The sequence below is a fragment of the Rhinoraja longicauda genome, chromosome 22, assembly GCF_053455715.1.
Source record: "Rhinoraja longicauda isolate Sanriku21f chromosome 22, sRhiLon1.1, whole genome shotgun sequence".
Lineage (NCBI taxonomy): Eukaryota > Metazoa > Chordata > Chondrichthyes > Rajiformes > Arhynchobatidae > Rhinoraja > Rhinoraja longicauda.
The window spans coordinates 6,189,677-6,211,442 of NC_135974.1; positions in this window are offsets into that span (position 1 = coordinate 6,189,677).

Below are 21,766 nucleotides of genomic sequence, written 5' to 3' on the forward strand. Positions count from 1 at the left end.
AAATTAGGCTGGTTGGAATTGGCCACCAGAGATAAATATATCGGCAACAGGTCAAGATCACGATGAAAACCTTGAGGCCAGTTCATTGGCTATATTTAAGAGGGAGTAAGATGTGGACCTTGTGGCTAAAGGGATCAGGGGGTATGGAGAGAAGGCAGGTACAGGGTACTGAGTTGGATGATAAGCCATGATCATATTGAATGGCGGTGCAGGCTCGAAGGGCCTACTCCTGCACCTATTTTCTATGTTTCTATGTAAAACGTCTGCTTCAGCTGTGCCTGGCAGATTCCCTGCAGTGTTTTGTGATCAATCTGGAACATTGAGCAGACAGGATCGCCAGTCACCCAAAGGAGGACCCTGCACCTTGACAGCCTGAAGGAAGTGGTTGGGGAAGAGCAGAGGAGACATGCTACATGGCTGGATGACTCCATGACTCTCTGTCCATGCCACCCATCAATTATACATCTCCACTCATCGCAGCCGACGGCACTTGGCCCACAGCCTGCCACGTTTGGGTGATTGAAGTGCTGGTGTACATACCTATATGTCATGTCGATCCCTACACCCACCTCCCTCTCAGCGAGTGGGTTCCAGATCCCAAACACTTTCTGGGTGGAAAGGTTCTTTCTCAGATCCCCTCCAATCCTTTCCAATTACTCTAAATTTAAGCCCTTTAGTTCTTGTGTGAAAGTTAACCTCAGTGCAGTGGTGAGTGTGCAGTGTGATCTGGGGTTTATTAGTGGGTTAATATAATATGTTGACATGTAGTTATGAGTGTGACAGTGTCTTACTGTGGACGTGTACTACGAGCGAGCGAGCGAGTGAGTGAGTGAGTGAGTGAGTGAGTGAGTGTAGTACAGCAGAGTTATAGGCATGAGTGGATCAGCGTTCTGTCATGGCCAGATGAGCTGTTATATTGTAAATGACCTGCCACTATGAATGACTGCACTGTGAGGGTGGTAGTTCGTAACAGCCAGTGCATTGTAGGCTTCAGCTGTGCACTTGGTTTTAAAGCAGGAAAGCATCAATATGTATTGAATCTGAAGAAGGGTCTCGACACGAAACGTCACCCCTTGCTTCTCTCCAGAGATGCTGTCGGGTCCCGCTGAGTTAGTCCAGCTTTTTGTGCCTAATATGTATTGGGAGCAGGCAGAGCAGTTGATGGTGACTTCCATTATTTACGTACCTGGAATGCTGATGACTTCCGTGTAACTTCTTTAACAATTTCACTTTCCTCTGCCTCATCCTCACTGTCAGTGTCGAATAGGTAGTAGCTCCCACAATGTATCACTGCATGGAGACAAGGCACAGGGTCCAAGTTGTACAGTGTGCAGAAAACAGGCAATAACACTCTGCCAGCAAAACGCTCTGTCTGAATCACAATAGTTCTCCCCAGATGAAACTGAATCAACTAAACTACTACAGTAAAAGGCAAAACCATTAGGAGCGCAGATGTACGGAGGAATCCTGGGTGCAAGTCCATAGTTCTGTGAAAGTGGAAACACAATGGATCGGGTGGTGACTGGCATGCCTGCCTTTAATGGATGAGACATTGAGTGCACTAGACAGGATATTCTGTTGCAGTGAATACAACTCTCGTTAGGCCACATTAGGAGAATTGTATACAGTTCCGGTTGCGAATCTATGCTATTCGCTGATATAGTTAATTATAGATATTGATATTTTGTTGTAGGTGGTTGAAGATGGTTTATTTTGTTGTTGTCTTAGCTAATATAAAATGAACGCTTATTTTCAGTAGAAAGCAGTAAGATGGATGCTTGTGGCAGAAATGTTATCGTTGGGAATGGAATGTGTTTGTCCCTTTATGAATGATAGGGAGTAGACACAGGAGTATCGGGGTTCCTTGTTCTTAAATTACTCCCTTGTCTGACAGTTGTGAGCCCTGTGTATTAAGCAACAGTTAAGAAGCAAGGTCGTGCGGCTGCGAGATTGCTCGTGTATAAGAGATAAAGAAAGTTTCTTTCTCAATAACAACTCCTTATATGGGTGCGTGTGAAAGTAGGAAAGGTTTTGAATCCACTCTAGGTAAATTGATGCGTTTCCCCGAAAGCATGTGACTTGTATTAGTGGTTTGGTTTCAGACCATGTGACCTGTATTAATGATTTTGTTTTCTCTGTAACCATGGGAATGGTATTAGAATTGTAATTGGTCAATGATTCCTTTACTTTCCCCACCCCTTTTTCCTTTCTGTATAAAAAAGTAAACAATCGTGGAAAACTTGTTCTTCCCCTCTCCTGAGTTGAGATCTTTTCAGCTGATATTGTGTTTGGAGATCCTCAGGGGAAGAAGCCCACTGTGGAATAAATCTGATGTGCTCATCCAGTATTACATGTGTCATTCGGACTGAAGGTAAAGAACTTGAATTATCACGGTCATCACCCTGTGTAGGAAGGAAAGGCTTCAGAGATGGTGCAGAAGAGGTCTGTCTGGATGCTGCCTGGATTGGAGAGTATGAGCTTTTAGCGATTGAGCTTGAGGTTCTATATTGGCACGTGTGCTGAGGTACAGTGAAGTGCTTTGTTTTGTACAATCAAATGAGATAATGCTATACGTAAATACGATCAAACCAAACTCAAGTACAATAGGTAGAGCAAAGAAAAAGATGCAACAGTACAGATCTCAGCATTATGTTGCAATATCAGGAGAGGTTGGACAAATTAGAATGTTTTCTCTGGAGCATCAGAGGCTGATGAGGGCAACCTGATACAAAACCTATGGAGAGGTATATAGGGTAGATAGAATATTTACCCGATTTTTAGATCGGGTAGGTAGAATATTTTTCCCCCCAGTGTGAAAAAGTGTAATACTGGAGGGCATTGGTTTAAGACGAGAGGGAGAAAATTTAAAAGCGATGTTCAAGGTAAGCTTTATTTTGCACAGAGAATGGTGGATTCCTAGAACGTGCTGTCAGAGACGTTGGCAGAAGTAGGTGCAATGGTAACGCTTCAGAGGCATTTATGCAGATACATGAACAGGTCCATGGATTGGCATCATGCTCGGTACACTGACATTGTGGGCAAAATGACCTGTTGTTCTCTGTTCTACAAACAGTAAATAATGCTTAAACTCCCTGCTTCTCTCAGGCCCCTTTGCCAGTGAGTCAAAGCTTCAAGAACAGGAAACCATTTTCACCGGACAGCTGTCATAGATCACAGAACATTACAGCACAAGAACAGGCCCTTCGGCCCATAATGTCTGTGTGGAACATAATGCCAAACACCATCACTTATCCATCTGCACATAATCCACACCCCTCTCTCCCTGCCTATACATATGCCCATCCAAAAGTCTTTTAAATGTCACCTATGTGTCTGCTTCAACCACGTTCCAGCCACTCACCACCCCACACAACTCCTTGAAGTTTTGCCCCTCTCACCTTAAAGCCGTGCCCTCTGGTATTTGATTTTTCCATCCTGGGATAAAGACTCCGACTGTCTACCCGACCGATGTCTCTCACAATTTTATATACTTGTATCGGGTCTCCGCGCAATCTCCGGAAATTCCGAGAATCCAATCCAAGTCTGTCCAACCTTTCCCTGGAGCTAATACCCGCTAATCCAGACATCTTTCTGGTAACATCATCCTCCGCACCCTTTCCAAAGCTATCACGTCCTTCCTGTACCGGGGCAACTAGAACTGCACGCAATGCTCCAAATGCAGCCTAACCATCAAAGCTGCATCATGATTTCCAGGCTCTCATACTTATGCAAGCAAGCCTGCCATAGGCCATGACACTGGATGATACATAAACAGGCCACCGAGGCTGGGCTTCAGGCTGGCCACCCATCCTCATTTCTTCCATTGGAAAGGCAATCCTTGTATAACAAGGATTCCCAGATCCCTCACCACTTCTGGATCAGTCATTAGGTTCACACAGTCGGACACATTTCCACTGCCGTCAAACTGAGAGAGCGTGGCGCGGCACGGTGGCGCAGCGGTAGAGTTGTTGCCTTACAGTGAATGCCACGCCAGAGACCTGGGTTCGATCCCGAACATAGGTGCTGTCTGTACGGAGTTTGTACGTTCTCCCCGTGACCTGCATGGGTTTTCTCCAAGATCTTCGGTTTCCTCCCACACCCCAAAGAGGTACAGGTTTGTAGGTTAATTGGCTTAGTAAATGTAAAGATTGTCCCTAGTGTGTGTAGGATAGTGTTAATGTGCGGGGATCGCTGGTCGGCATGGACCCGGTGGGCCAGAGGGCCTGCTTCCGCGCTGTATCACTAAATTTTTTATTTTTATTTTAATGTTGTAAGGGTCTTACACATGTGGAGGATGCATGTGCTAAAGAGGCACTTTTGTGGTTAAAGTTTTGGTATTCAGTCACTGGAATTAAAGGATTAAACTTCCCTGAACTTACTTGAGGTGTGAGTTATCCAGGGCTGCCACCAGTTCTTCTGGCCACCTTCAACTTTGGCTTTGACATTATCTGTGGAGAAGTAAACCACAGAAACAGGTGAATCAGTGATATCGAGCACCTGGCTGTGGTGAGAGTCCCAACATCCATGCAAGTCCCACAGGCTGATCCCCCACAGCATAGACTGGGATCTGCAGTACGAGTGTGATGTTTAGCTGTCTAAAGCCAAGATACGCACTAAAGTGTCAGGCCAGCAGGGACAAGCAAACACCGTCATCATCACTGTTACCACCATCTCACCTTCCAGGGCACACACTGTGGTGACTGGGAAATACAGCGCAGAAGCCCAGGTACAATCCTGGCTAAGGAGGATATGGCAGATGAATGAATGGGGAGGATATGGCAGATGGAAGCATGTTGGTAGAAAAACAACTTAAGAGATTTTTTTTAAAAATGGCGAGAGGTTGAAAGGTGTTGGGGTTCAGGCAGACCCGAGTATCCTTGTACATGAATCGCTGAAGGTGTACACGCAGGCCAGCATACAACCTCATGTGTAGGAAGGAATTGCAGATGCTGGTTTACACTGAAGAAAGACACAAAATGCTGGAGTAACTCAGCGGGACAGGCAGCGTCTCGGGAGAGAAGGAATGGGTGAGGTTTCGGGTCGAGGCCGTGGCTCCATTGCAGAGCATGGCATTGGATGAGGTAGTGCCCAATTCAAGAGACCATTTGCACTATTTGACAGGTGGCTGATGAAAATAATGCAGGGGAGTTCTCCCTAGTGATCTGGCCTGAGTACATTCTTCAACAAACACTTAACATTGGATTATTTTGTAAGGGGTTCTGCTGGGAGTCAATGCATGCGACGACCAGCCTCCCATTGCTTCTCCAGCGGTACCAGTCCGTCTGTAAGGAGTAGAGTGATGTCGGTCACAGGCAGCAGGGACACACCTCGTCTTGTTGACTGATGACTGTCGTTTCCACATGATTGGAGTAGCTGGCGATGCCTGCAATCATTGGCAGAGTTAGCTGTTCCCTTCTATTCCACATGTAGAGACATACCTGGACATGGTTCTTGACTGTCTGGCTTTAAGTTGTTGATCGTGCACGAGCAGCCGACAGGTTTTGGCACTTGTATTTTTGATTGCTTGTACTTCTCCTGTTTCGCCTTGATCTTTTCCATCCTAACGATGGGAGGTGGAAAAGAGAAAAAGACATCAAGGTAAGTAGGACAAAGCTCCCTCCTCTCTTGCAGAGTGCGGCGCATTATTCTCAGCGCAACTCTCCCCCCACCCAAGGCTAGTTCAACGTGAGCTCCTGATCTTACACAAGACCTCTGTGCATCTCATTGTCGCTGCAGCAAGAACGCCTTATTAATCCAATCAACAGGTGAGCAACACTTAGAAATAAGGTCATCAATGCACATGGAATTACGCTGAATGTACAACAGAACGACAAACCTTTTGTTGTAACCGATACATGTTGAATTTGCTTCACACAAATTTGCTCTCATCTCATTTTACCAGCAATATGTATTGCATGTGTACGTAACTTTAGGTATTGTGTTCCACGTGCTATGACTTTCTGGTACAACAATATATCAACAACTGGAATCAATTGGGTCTTGCTTGCCATTAATAGGGATGCTTGTTTTCAAATATCAATCTTGATACTTGCCTTGGTGCAGGAAACTCTGGGGGTTAAGACCCTCAAGGCAGCTTGGTGCTTATGCACAACCCCTTGTCTATTAATGTGTAGGAAAAGAACTGCAGATGCTGGTTTAAATTGAAGGTAGACACAAAATGCTGGAGTAACTCAGTGGGTCAGGCAGCATCTCGGGAGAGAAGGAATGGGTGACGTTTCGGGTCGAGACATTAGTCTGAAGAAGGGTCTCGACCCATTCCTTCTCTCCCGAGATGCTGCCTGACCCGCTGAGTTACTCCAGCATTTTGTGTCTACCTTGTCTATTAATGGTCAGGTAACTTTGACTCTCCATATGGAGCTGTGTGCAGGCATTAGATAGTCCCAAATTACTAAACTATTGAAAAAACTTGCCAACTCTGCAAATGGTGTCGCTGTGAATGTGCTTCATCCCCAACTGCTCTGTTCAGAGTGACCTTGCAGTCCCCAACACAATCACATTGTATTGTCTGCTTTGGGGACCATCTCTAAGGGAGTGGTCTTCTCTGGATGCCGTGCCCTCATCATAACCCTGTCTAACTTGTCCAGCTCCTTCTCTATCCGTGGCTTAAGGGCAAGTGGCACTCATATCAGCAGACCAGCTACCCCTCCACGTGCCTCCTGACCCCACCCTGGCCCATTCCCACCCACCATCATCATCTCTCACACCTCCTCAGTCCACCGATCATCTACTGTCCCCTCTCTCACTCCTCCCCTCTCCACTTCATTCCAGCTCTCTTCCCTCTCGACTCTCAATCCTAATGCAGGGTCTTGAACCTAAACAATGACAAATCCTTTCCCCCCACCAATGCTGCTGAACCCACTTAGTTCCTCCAGCAGTTTGTTAATTGCTCTCCATTCTTTCATCTCCTACATTGAGTAAACTTACTGCTTCTTCAGCATCTCCATGGATAGCCTTTCTCTTTCCAGTCTCATTGTGACCCCTTTTTTGACTTTCGCTTCAAATAGTTCAGCTCCTCTGTGTAAACAAAAGAATAGTATTTATCGATTCATTCACAAAGTGCTGGAGTAACTCAGCAGGTCAGGCAGCATCTCGGGAGAGAAGGAATGGGTGACGTTTCGGGTCGAGACCCTTCTTCAGACTGATGTCAGGGGGGGCGGGACAAAGGAAGGATATAGGTGGAGACAGGAAGATAGGGGGAGATCTGGGAAGGAGGAGGGGAAGGGAGGGACAGAGGAACTATCTAAAGTTGGAGAAGTCGATGTTCATACCACTGGGCTGCAAACTGCCCAGGCGAAATATGAGGCGCTGTTCCTCCAATTTCCGGTGGGCCTCACTATGGCACTGGAGGAGGCCCATGACAGAAAGGTCAGACTGGGAATGGGAGGGGGAGTTGAAGTGCTCGGCCACTGGGAGATCAGTTTGGTTAATGTGGGCCGAGCGCAGGTGTTCAGCGAAGCGATCGCCGAGCCTGCGCTTGGTTAAATGAGTTGACACCTAGAGCAGCGGATGCAATAGATGAGGTTGGAGGAGGTGCAGGTGAACCTTTGTCTCACCTGGAAAGACTGTTTGGGTCCTTGGATAGTATTTATCGAATATGTAGTCATCGCAGTACATCGCATGCATCATATGATCATCCCTTGGCCCTTTAAATTTCCCCTCATCACTTTTACTTCACATTTATGTATCAATTCAGTTCAGTTTTAGTTTATTATCACATGTACCGAAGTACAATGAAAAGCTTTTGTTCCAGTTAGTGGAAAGACAATACGTGATTACAATTGAGCCATTCACAGTGTACAGATAAGGGAATAACGTTTAGTGCAAGGTAAAGCCAGTAAAGTCCGATCAAAAATAGTCCTGGGTCTCCAATGTAGATAGTAGTTCAGGATTGCTCTCTGGTTGCGGTAGGATGGTTCAGTTGCCTGACAACAGCTGGGAAGAAACAGTCCCTGAATCTGGAGGTGTGCGTTTTCACACTTCTATACTTTTTGCCCGATGGGAGAGGGGAGAAGAGGGCTTGGGCAGGGTGCAATTAACACAGTGCTCCTGTTTGAAAAGTAGATCATCACTGTAGACGTAGTGGGAAATATTTTCCAGTTATGTCGGACATTATCTACTGACAGGGAATTTTTTTAATTCAGACATAGATGAGCATAAAATAATGTTTAAAGTGCAGATTACAGAAATCTAAAATAAAGACAGAAAATGCTTGAAACACTCAGCCAGTCAAGATGCATCTGTGGGAAGAGAAACCGAGTTAATGTTTTGGACCAAAGCCCCATGTTGGAACTGGAAAGGAGACCAAAGGAAGATGGGGTATGGGGATGCCTCTGGTCGGGTAAAGCTTGGGCAAGCAAGGGGATAAGCTGTGAAGAGGTTGTCTGGACAAGGAGCAAATAGGAGCAATTAGAGAGTGACAAGAAACAGAACCAAATGAAGGCAGGAATTTGCAAAGTACAGACCAAGCAGACATGGCCAGCAGGTTATTGGAGAACTTTCACTTCGGTTCATAATTATTGGAAGAACAAGTTTAACACCTAATTAACTTCCACTTGGTTCAATCAGCCACACATCTTATAACTGGTAGAACTCTTGTCCAAACCTGGATTTGAGCATTTAAACCAGATTGCACTTCAGTGAGGCACCTGGTGCACAGTGCAGCACCAGTGGTATGGACTTTCCACCTGACGAACTCTCAAATATGGTTTGACAGCAGACCAGAGAGAATTTCGGCTTGCAAGTGAGATTAAAATGGTGTAAACATCCCCTGCAGGAGGTGGGCCGGCCAGAGCCCAAGCTAATAGAAGCTTGCAGTAATCATTCCTACCTTGCTGCTAGGATTTTCGAAGCCTTCAGATCTGTGACCACGTGCAGGAAGTAGTAACTCAGAAAGACTCTCCTCTGAGCTAGGAGGAAGAGGAAGCAGACACTGTCCCAGATTATGCCTGCTTGTTTGCTTGGGACTTCGCAGGCTTCATGTAGGTTGTCTGCATTCGCTGCAAACATAAATGGAATCGTTAAGTTTAGGCTTATTATTGTCACGTGTACTGAGGTACAGTGAAAAGCTTTGCTTTGCATTATCCAGATCTGATAATACCATACATAAATACAATTAAGTCAAACTCAAGTGCAATAGGTAGAGCAAAGGGGAAGATACAGAGTACATAATATGGTCCTCAGCTTTCAATGGGGTAGAGACAAATTGGACAGTACCCTAGCTCATGGAAGGACCGTTCATAAGACCATTAACAGAGGGGAAGAAGCTGTTCCTGTGAAACTTCACCAGGAAACCAAGCTCTAACACCTTAGGGCCAGCCTGTTGTCATTTTCTTCCAGGCAACCTTCTCTTCTCCTCTTCTGAGCAACTTACCCATTCCTCAATAGCATCATTTTGCTGATCGTCACTGAGCTCCCCGCCAACACCAAGTACTCAATTTTGCCGCTCTCTCTCTCTCAACACCAAGTGAACAATCTTCTCCGATCTCCCTCAACACCTCATCTCAACCTCTCCCAATACCAAACGCCAATCTTTCCCAGATCCCCCTGAACATTGGTTACTCATCTCCCCCACTGACCCTTTCTCCTAAAATACCAAGTTCCGATTTCCTGCTCCCAATCCTTCCATCCCACCAAAGTTAGGCCCGCGTCTCCTCCCCTCCCACTATTCCCACCGATGGACATCATAGTGGGCTGAGATCACCAAGCCCAGCCTTGGGAAGGGGTGGTGGCTGGCAGGCTTCCAGCTACCAACATGTCCATCAGTTCTTATAACCGGCTTCAGACACAGTCAGTGGAGGGCCAATAGCCAATGCCTAGGCCACACAAACTAATTTAGTTTAGTTTAGAGATACAGTGCGGAACCAGGCCCTTCAGCCCACCGAGTCCTTGCCAACTAACGATCCACGCACACAAGCACTATCCTGCACACACTAGGGACAATTTACAATTTTACCAAGCCAATTAATCTACAAACCTGTACGTCGTTGGAGTGTGGGAGGAAACCGGAGAAAACCCATGCAAGTCACGGGGAGAACGTACAAACTCCGTACAGACAAGCACCCATAGTCAGGATTGAACCCAGGTCTCTAAGGCAGCAACTCTACCGCTGCGCCACCATGCAGCCCTTAGGAGCAGGGGGGGTTATGGTACAGCTTTATAAAAGATCAGTGAGGCTAGATCTAGAACATTGAATGCAGTTTTGGTTGCCACAATATAGATACCGATGGGTGTAGGAAGGAACTGCAGATGCTGGTTTATACTGAAGATAGACACTAAATGCTGAAGTAACTCAGTGGGTCAGGCAGCATCTCTGGAGAAAAGCAATAGGCGAGGTTTACAATCGGAACCCTTCTTCAGGCTTCAGACTAATGGTGGCACTGGAGCTTCCTGGCGAGTAGCTCTGGGCTTCCTAATGCTTAATTAGAGGATAACTTTGGCAATTCAAGAGGCATTTGGACAGGCACATGAACATGCAGGGGGGGGGGGGGAACGGAGGGATATGGACCATGTGCAGGCAGATGGGATTAGTTTAGAATGGCATCATGGTAGGCATGGACAATGTGGGTCAAAGGACCTATTCATGGACTGAATGGTCCATGTTCCATCTGATACTGAATAATGGCAAGCAGCAGGATAACCTGGACACGGTGGAGAATTGCTCACATCCTGCTGCCCGATACATCGTGCTTCTGAACGGGGTGAAAGAAATGGTTGTCTACTCACGCAGATCATATTCTTTGATGGTGCACGCCATTCCAAACGTCTGCACCACCCAGCAGTTCCCCTCAAGCAAGCTCTTCAAGTAGACACAGGAACCGATCTGTCAAGGATCAAGCCCAACACAAGTTCATTGGTCATCAAATGCGTTGCAGCATGACTGGCCGTCTCTCTAATTTTTATTCCCCCTATTTCCCCATTTCCGTTGAAAACATCATCAACAAAGTAGGAGCCAATGGTCAGATGTCGTGCACATTCTGCTGGTGAACTATGAATTGGGGCCATTCTGTATCAGCCAAAACACCCGCTCAAATCCCTCGGCTCAGTATACGCTTTGTGAAAAGTGCATTCTCTTACGGTGTTGTCATGCATGTTTACGTATAGATTCTCCGTAAACAGGCTTTGCTGATTAAGGCATGCAAACAAAGGTTCACAAGTTCAAAAGTTACAGGAGTAGAATTAGGCCATTTGGCCCATCGAGTCTACACCACCATTCAACCATGGCTGAATACATTGTGACGTGCGCTACACAAAAAGGAACTGCAAAGAGCCCTGATGGACTCTTAAAGGAGCACAGGACACAGATCTTCAACGAGTAAACAGAGTGTGGGCAAACAGACCCTTGTGTCAGAACACAACAGGGGGACCGGACCCAGTGAGTTTAAACAAACACCTCTTGTATATAGTGTTCATATATCCATTTTATGTTTGTTCATTAAACAACGAGCTAGGATATTAAAATGCTCATCAAGATCAAGCAAGGAGGCGATGTAGCAATAATTTATTCTAAATGCTGGAGTAACTCAGCAGGTCAGGCAGCCTCTTGGGAGAGAAGGAATGGGTGACGTTTCGGGTCGAGACCCTTCTTCACCCATTCCTTCTCTCCCGAGATGCTGCCTGACCTGCTGAGTTACTCCAGCATTTTGTGAATAAATACCTTCGATTTGTACCAGCATCTGCAGTTATTTTCTTATAATAATTTATTCAATGTATATTCCTTGTTAAATTGATGAATCTAATAAACGGAGATGCTGCAGGGCACTTTGGATCCGTGGAGAAGATATCCTGTACCACAAGGAAACTCCAGGATATTTCCCGTGTTCTGGACAATTGCAGGCACAGGAAGTTTTAATTTTGGAGATACAGCGTGGAAACAGGCCCTTCGGCCCACCGAGTCCGCACCGCCCAACGATCGCCGCACATTAACACTATCCTGCACACACTCGGGACAATTTTACACTTCATCGAGGGGCAGAAACTCAGCTTGTAATCTAGAGGAAGAGCTAACGCCGCTGCAGTCCATCAGTGAAATGTGCCCTTCATGGAGCTCTGGGCTTCACGGCACCGCACACCGCAGCAAGCTGAAAGGGGCCTGAGCAGGGTGGGTTGAAGGATAGGCCAAGCGGCAGGAAGCAGTAGTAATGAAGGCTTTGTGTTGGAAGGAGTTGCAGATGCTGGGTTACACACAAAATGCCGGAGTAACTCAGTGGGACAGGGAGCATCTCGGGAGAGAGGGAATGGGTCGGGACCTTTCTTCAGACTGAAATGTTGTTTGTCGCACTGAAGGGAAGTATGCAATGGATTTCCTGGCATTTAAGAGTCTTTTCGATCGGCACATGGATATGCAGGGACTGGAGGCATCTGGATTAAGTGCAGGCAGATAAGGAAGGTTCCTGGCATCATGTTGGCCAAAAGACCTGTTCCTGTGATAGAAACATAGAAAATAGGTGCAGGAGTAGGCCATTCGGCCCTTCGAGCCTGCACCTCCATTCAATATGATCATGGCTGATCATCCAACGCAGTATCCTGTACCTGCCTTCTCTCCATACCCCCTGATCCCTTTAGCCACAAGGGCCACATCTAACTCCCTCTTAAATATAGCCAATGAACTGGCCTCAACTACCTTCTGTGGCAGAGAATTCCACAGACTCACCACGGAAGTACTGTTCCATGTTCCCCAAGACCCGTGCTTTTCTCAGTCTGGTTACAAAGGAAATTTAATGCTGTAAATTGAGATGTGGGATGATTTGGTAGGAAGAATAAAAGACGACGTATAAACACAAAAAAACAGCAGCAAAAATTGGCCATTCAGTCCATTGAGCCGCCATCCATCTGCCGATCCATCTGCACCAGCCATTATGATCACGGCCTATCATCTCTGTCCAGTCCCCTATTCCTGCATTCTCCTCTCTCCCTTGATTTGCCCGCAGCTGCTTGATGCGGTGAATTCCACTGGATCACAGCTTTTTCAGGCCAATGTGTCTCCTATTTAGATTGAATAACAATCCCTAATTTCCCCTTGTTAGCCATGTTTGAGTCCCCTTTCCTGCTTCATGTTCCCACCGGATGGGAATGAACAATTGCTGTAATGCATCCACACACTCCCTGTGTGCAGGAACCGGGTCCCCAGCCAGGGGATGGGGTGTAATCCATTAGGTGTCATCTACCACTGTGGAAACATGGCTGCAGAGTGGCTGGAGCTGGGAACCAAATGTTCACGGGTATTCAACATTCAGAAAGGATGGGGATATGGTGGAGCTGAGTTAGTGCTTTTACTAAGGAATGAAATAGGAGATATATGATATTGTTTCAGCAGCTCAATCAGAATCAATTGGGGTGAAGCTAAGAAGCAGCAAATGGTCGAAACATTAATGGGAGTTATTTCAAAGTGGCCAAATAGAAGTTATAATTTGATCAGAGAATTTGATTTAGAGGTGCATGTCACAAGTAATTTGATAATTACAGAGTGGGGAAGTTAATCAATGGTAATGAAGTGGGGAACAAACTCACTGATTACTTATGAAATGGTTCACTAGATCAATATGTTGAGGAACACCAATTGATGAGGTGTTTTAGATCGAGTATTATACAATGAGAAAGTGTTAATGAATAGCATCATGGAGAGGCAGGTCCTTTGCCCCCACTGAGTCAGGGCCAACGACCAAGTCCCCATTGTTACACTGATCTTTAATTTTTTTTTAAATTTAGAGATACAGCGCGGAAACAGGCCCTTCGGCACACCGAGTCCGCACCGCCCAGCGATCCCCGCACACTAACACTATCCTACACACACCAAGGACAATTTTTACATTTACCCAGTCAATTAACCTACATACCTGTACGTCTTTGGAGTGTGGGAGGAAACCGGAGATCTCGGAGAAAACCCATGCAGGTCACGGGGAGAACGTACAAACTCCGTACAGACGGCGCCCGTAGTCAGGATCGAACCTGAGTCTCCGGCGCTGCATTGGCTGTAAGGCAGCAACTCTACCGCTGCGCCACCGTGCCGCCCTCCCCAGCACGTTTTATTCTCACCACATTCTAATCATTGCCCCCCCCAACTCCCAGCTTCCACCATTCATCCACACACAGGGGGCACCTTACAATGGCCAATTAACCTCCCAACCTGCATAGAACTGGGACGTAGGAAGAAACCAGAGCACCCGGAGAAAACCCACATGGTCACATGGAGAATGCACAAACTCCACACAGATAGCATTGGCGATCAGGACTAACGGGGTCCAAGGAGCTGTGAAGCAGCAGCTCTACTGAAGACCCCTTCGATTAAGAGTGAGCACAATATGGAAGAATTATGCATTGAGTTTGCAATGCAACCCAAAACTCAGGTCTTAAATCTAAACAAATGAAGTAGTTACGATATTAAGGGAAAGTTAGCTATGACAGACTGTGAAACTACATCAAAAATTATGAAAGTTAACAGGTACTGGATAACATTTAAAAAAATACAATTTTCAAAAATGATATGTTCTTAGATGGCATGAAACTCCAACAGGGAAGTGGTCCTGTGTAGGGAAAAAACTGCAGATGCTGGTTTAAATCGAAGGTAGACACAAAATGCTGGAGTAACTCAGCGGGTCAGGCAGCATCTCAGGCGAGAAGGAATGTGTGACGTTTCGGGTCGAGACCCTTCTTCAGACTGATGTCAGGGGAGGGGGTGGGACAAAGATAGGATGTAGACGGAGACAGGAAGACCAGTAGGAGAACTGGGAAGGGGGAGAGAGGGGAAGCAGGGACTAACTGAAGTGGGAGAAGTCAATGTTCAAACGCTGGGGTGTAAACTGCCCAAGCGAAATATGAGGTGCTGTTCCTCCAATTTGCGCTGGTCCTCACTCTGACAATGGAGGAGGCTCAGGACAGAAAGGTCAGATTGGGAATGGGAGGGGGAGTTGAAGTGCTGAGCCACCGGGAGATCAGGTTGGTTGAGACGAACTGAGCGGAGGTGTTCAGCGAAACGATCGCTGAGCCTGCGCTTGGTCTCGCCGATGTAGAGAAGTTGACATCTGGAACAGTGGTCCTTCTGAGACCAACAGAAGTTAAAGATAGTACTAAATCTAGAAGTTCATAAAGGTGCCAGAATTAGCAGTAGGTCAGAGATTGGAAGCATTTTAGAACTCAGCAAAAGTGGACCAGGAAATGAACAAAAATGGCAAAGTCGATACAAAGGCACACTGGAAGGAACTTTCATAGGTACGAGAAATGGAAAACATACATACAAATGGACATATGAATAAGCACACTCGCCTACACTGCCTTTCAACAAAACCATGACCAATCTCGTTACAACATCAACTCCACATTCCAGTTTCCCCCAGGAACCATTCACTCCCCTATCAACAATTAATTTCTGCATTAAAAATGCTCGAGGAAGAGAGTTCAAATAATTCATGAATGTCTGAGATAGAATAAAATCACCTGATGTCAGTCTTGAATGAATGATCCCAGTTTATTCCCACCAGGGGAAATATCCTCTTCACATCCACCTTGTCAATGGATCCATCAACATCTTGCATGTTTCAATCAGGTCCTCTTTCGCTCTATTGATCTCCAATGGGTACAGGCATAGCCTATCCAACTTATCTTCACAAGACAACCCACACATGCAAATATCAGGCAGATATACCTTTCCTGACTTGCTTCCAATGCAAGTATGTATGTATATGTATACATATATACACACATATATATATATACACACACACACACATATATATATATATATACACACACACACATATATATACACACATATATATATATATACACACATATATATATATATATACACACACATACACACACATATATATATATACACACACATATATATATATACACACACATATATATATACACACACACATACATATATATATATACACACACACATATATATATATATATTTATACACACACATATATTTATATAAAATAAATATAAAGCAGGCCAACATTATACACTACATTTTAGACATGCTCTGACCAGAGCCCAACATTCTCCTCACAATAAACAATAATGTTCTGATATCAGTCCTAATTACATGCTGCACATTTAATTGAAACCTGCAAAAAATTCTCACAGGGCTGAACAGACTGGATGTAGGGAAATGAGGAAACCAGGACTGGAGTCGTGGACAAAAACAAACATCAATAAGACAATAGACAATAGGTGCAGGAGTAGGCCATTCGGCCCATCGAGCCAGCACCGCCATTCAATGTGATCATGGCTGATCATTCTCAATCAGTACCCCGTTCCTGCTTTCTCCCCATACCCCCTGACTCCGCTATCCTTAAGAGCTCTATCTAGCTCTCTCTTGAATGTATTCAGAGAATTGGCCGAGAATGAGGCAGAGAATTCCACAGATTCACCACTCTCTGACTAAAAAAGTTTTTCCTCATCTCTGTTCTAAATGGCCTACCCCTTATTCTTAAACTGTGGCCCCCGGTTCTGGACTCCCCCAACATTGGGAACATGTTTCCTGCCTCCAACATGTCCAACCCCTTAATAATCTTATACGTTTCGATAAGATCCCCTCTCATCCTTCTAAATTCCAGTGTATACAAGCCTAGTCGCTCCAGTCTTTCAACATATGACAGTCCCGCCATTCCGGGAATTAACCTAGTAAACCTACGCTGCACGCCCTCAATAGCAAGAATATCCTTCCTCAAATTTGGAGACCAAAACTGCACACAGTACTCCAGGTGCGGTCTCACTAGGGCCCTGTACAACTGCAGAAGGACCTCTTTGCTCCTATACTCAACTCCTCTTGTTATGAAGGCCAACATTCCATTGGCTTTCTTCACTGCCTGCTGTACCTGCATGCTTCCTTTCAGTGACTGATGCACTAAGACACCCAGATCACGTTGTACGTCCCCTTTTCCTAACTTGACACCATTCAAATAATAATCTGCCTTCCTATTCTTACCACCAAGGTGGATAACCTCACACTTATCCACATTAAACTGCATCTGCCATGCATCCGCCCACTCACACAACCTGTCCAAGTTACCCTGCAACCTCATAGCATCTTCCTCACAGTTCACACTGCCACCTAGCTTTGTATCATCGGCAAATTTGCTAATGGTACTTTTAATCCCTTCATCCAAGTCATTGATGTATATTGTAAATAGCTGCGGTCCCAACACCGAGCCTTGCGGTACCCCACTAGTCACTACCTGCCATTCTGAAAGGGACCCATTTATGCCCACTCTTTGCTTTCTGTCTGTCAACCAACTTTCTATTCATGTCAGTACCCTACCTCCAATACCATGTGCTCTAATTTTGCCCACCAATCTCCTATGTGGGACCTTGTCGAAGGCTTTCTGAAAGTCGAAGTACACCACATCCACCGGCTCTCCCCTGTCAATTTTCCTAGTTACATCCTCAAAAAATTCCAGTAGATTAGTCAAGCACGATTTCCCCTTCGTAAAATCCATGCTGACTCGGAACGATCCTGTTACTGCGATCCAAATGCTCCGCAATTTCGTCTTTTATAATTGACTCCAGCATCTTCCCCACCACTGATGTCAGACTAACTGGTCTATAATTTCCCGTTTTCTCTCTCCCTCCTTTCTTGAAAAGTGGGATAACATTAGCTACCCTCCAATCCACAGGAACTGACCCGGAATCTATAGAACATTGGAAAATAATCACTAATGCGTCCACAATTTCTAGAGCCACCTCCTTAAGCACCCTGGGATGCAGACCATCAGGCCCTGGGGATTTATCAGCCTTGAGTCCCATTAGTCTACCCAAAACTTTTTCCTGCCTAATGTGGATTTCCTCCAGTTCCTCTGTCACCCTAGGATCTCTGGCCACTAGAAGACATTGGCCATTCACGACAGAGACAAGGACAAATGTCTTCCCCTAGAGGGTAGTGGAGCATCAATGGAATTACAAGTGGAGGCTGTTATGCCTGGAGTGAAGGAAGCTGAGGAGTGAACTTATAGAGTGTATGAAATCATGAGGGGCATAGACAAGGTAGATGGTCACAGTCTTTCTCACCCCCCAGAGTAGGGGAACTAAAGGGCATGGGTTTAAGGTGCTGGGGAAAGATTGAAAGGGGATCTGAGGGTCAACCTTCCCACAGAGGGTGGTGGGTATATGGACCGTGCTGCCAGAGGAGGTGAAAGAAACCAGTACTATTACAATATGTAAAAGGCACTTGGTCAGGTACATGGATAGGAAAGGTTTGGGAGGGACATGGGCCAGATGCAGGTAAAGGGGAATAGCTCAGTAAAGCACCTTGGTTAGCATGGACAAATTGGGCCAAAGGGCCTGTTTCAATGCCATTTAACTCTTTAAATGCACACCATCTGCCGAGGAAACTTGCTTCTGCGTAGATAACAGAATCATAGAGCCATAGAGCATGGAAACTGGCCCTTCAGCCCAACCCAGATGTTCTCCAGAGCTAGATCCATTTGTCTGCACATGGCTCATATCCCTCAACATCTTCCCATAGAGACACAGAATGGTAGCAGACACTTCAGCCCACCGAGTGCCTGCGTTATTATCAACCACCCATTTGCATTAACCTATAGTAATCCCGGTATTAACATAGGTGCTGCCTGGCATCCACAAGCCATGTTTGAGTGGGCACAAGGATCGCAGGAGAGGCATCAAGCTGTGCACTGCAAGCTGCTGGGCACCACTGCCCAAGCTGATGGGCACCACTGCCCAAGCTGATGGGCACCACTGCCCATGTTGCTGGGCACCACTGCCCAAGCTGATGGGCACCACTGCCCAAGCTGATGGGCACCACTGCCCAAGCTGATGGGCACCACTGCCCAAGCTGATGGGCACCACTGCCCATGTTGTTGGGCACCACTGCCCATGTTGCTGGGCACCACTGCCCAAGCTGCTGGGCACCACTGCCCATGTTGCTGGGCACCACTGCCCAAGCTGATGGGCACCACTGCCGATGTTGTTGGGCACCACTGCCCATGTTGCTGGGCACCACTGCCCAAGCTGCTGGGCACCACTGCCCAAGCTGATGGGCACCATTGCCATGCTGCTGGGCACCACTGCCCAAGCTGATGGACACCAGGGCCATGCTGCTGGGCACCACTGCCCAAGCTGATGGGCATCACTGCCCAAGCTGATGGGCACCACCTCCCAAGCTGCTGGGCACCACTGCCCATGTCCAGGCAGTCCAGGATACATGGAGACCCAGAAAAAAAAGCCACAAACTTTGCCAATCATGCAGTCAGACCTCAGCTTTCCTTATCCAACATTTTCTCCACAGCAATCCAATCAAGCAGCAGAACTCAGCCATTGAGCCAGACAATGGAATCCGAGGGCCAGGGTCTTTGGACTGGGGTTTTTCGCCATGCCAGCGATTGAGATCAGGTAGAGAGAGAAGGGAACATACGGAGAACATATTCTTTGTCACGATGACCAGGATGGTGTAGCCAATCAAGTAGTCCCAGTGGCTAACTATGACCTTGACTGGCTTCCGAAGCAGCTGTCCACCGGAGAGCAGGAAGTAGAAACAGGCCACCAGGTAACCCACGCAGAAGATGTTGATCCTGCTGGTTCCAGTGATGAAGATGAGGCACAGTACAAACCAGAACAAGTAGCTGAAAACAACCACTTTCAACATGTCTAAGTAAGACCTGACAGAAAAACAAATCTGCATTAAGTAATTACAATCACTGCAATAAACTGGAAAGAAAAGGTGCAAAGCATAGACTGATGCAAAAGCACAACAATTCTACACACGTGCATTAGATATGCTGTGAAAGTATTAGTAGGGAATTATTCACACATTCATACAAGGGTACACAAACATTTTTTAAGGGTGGGGCTAGATTGAAAGTCGGAATCTCTGCTGAAAGCCACTCATAGAAACATAGAAAATAGGTGCAGGAGTAGGCCATTCGGCCCTTCGAGCCTGCACCGCCATTCAATATGATCATGGCTGATCATCCAGCTCAGTAACCTGTACCTGCCTTCTCTCCATACCCACTGATCCCTTTAGCCACAAGGGCCACATCTAACTCCCTCTTAAATATAGCCAATGAACTGGCCTCAACTACCTTCTGTGGCAGAGAATTCCACAGACTCACCACTCTCTGTGTGAAGAAATGTTTTCTCATCTCGGTCCTAAAAGACTTCCCCCTTATCCTTAAGCTGTGACCCCTGGTTCTGGACTTCCCCAACATCGGGAACAATCTTCCTGCATCTAGCCTGTCCAACCCCTCATGTACAACACGTTTAGTTTTCACACACAAAGATAGACACTGATGTATTAGCCACTTTTAAAATTTTGTTTAATTTAGAGATGCAACGCAGAAACAGGCCGTTCGGCCCACTGAGTCCGCACCGACCAGCGATATCCGCACACTAACACTATCCTACACACCAGGGACAATTTTACCCGTTACAATTTTATGATTTATACCAAGCCAATTAACCTGGACGTCTTTGGAATGTGGGAGGAAACCGAAGATCTCGGAGAAACCCCACGAGGTCACAGGGAGAACGTGCAAACTCCATACAGACAGCACCCGTAGTCGGGATCGAACCCGGCCTCTGGCGCTGCAAGGCAGCAACTCTACCGCTGCACCACCAAAGTGACGCCCTTATACGAAGTTGCAAAGTCCAAAGTTTGTGATTAGACTGCTATTGAACAACGGGTTTCTAATCATTTCCTTTCTTAAAGTGCATGAAATTGCTCATTTCATCCATGAGTTGTGTGTGCAACAGCTTTATTTGCTTGTAAATATTTAAAAACTAAACAGTCCAGTTGATAAAATAACCATCTGGGATATTTGATTCCATCAGCGTCTTATCCTGGATTTTAACATATCCTTAGCCTTGCCAATTAAATGTTAATTTGCAATGGATACATCTTGGATTAGCCCTTCTTTACTGTCTTTTTTTTAAAAAATTGAGCCAGTTTTCTCTCTCTCTCTCTGTCTAGTCTATGGTCAGAACCTGTGACTAATTGGCAGGACGTGGAATGTATTAACAGATGAAGCTGCCACAATTGGAAACAGCAGTTGTTTCTTTGTCAAAGTGCAGTAAATTTCAGACGTTATGGTGCTATTTCAGAAGGTGGTATCACTGAAAAAAATGCCACATCACAGATTAATTTGGTTCCTAAACTCCCTGATCCCAGGTGCGCAACGTTAAATATTTTTGACTGTTCAAATGTCCATAAATAAACCACCATTAACATTTTAGTGTTTCCAGATCAAGTCATTGAAAGCAAATCTAGTACATTGCATAATTTCTGTTTATCCAATATGCTCTACTTACTTATCAATGCACAGAAGCCATTTGACCCATTGGGACCATGCTAGCCCCCAGGAGAGCAATCCCATCAATTCCATTCCCCTCTCATTTTCTCGTGGTCCTACCTTACTCTCACTCATGCCCATCAACCTTTGATTCATTTGCCTGTCCTGCACCAGAACCAGTCTCACGCTGGGCAGGTCCAGGACTGGCGGCGTGGTTATCTGATTCACTTGCCTGTCCTGCACCAGAACCAGTCTCACGCTGGGCAGGTCCAGGACTGGCGGCGTGGTTATCTGATTCACTTGCCTGTCCTGCACCAGAACCAGTCTCACGCTGGGACAAGTCCAGGACTAGCGGCGTGGTTATCTGATTCACTTGCCTGTCCTGCACCAGAACCAGTCTCACGCTGGGACAAGTCCAGGACTGGCGGCGTGGTTATCTGATTCATTTGCCTGTCCTGCACCAGAACCAGTCTCACGCTGGGCAGGT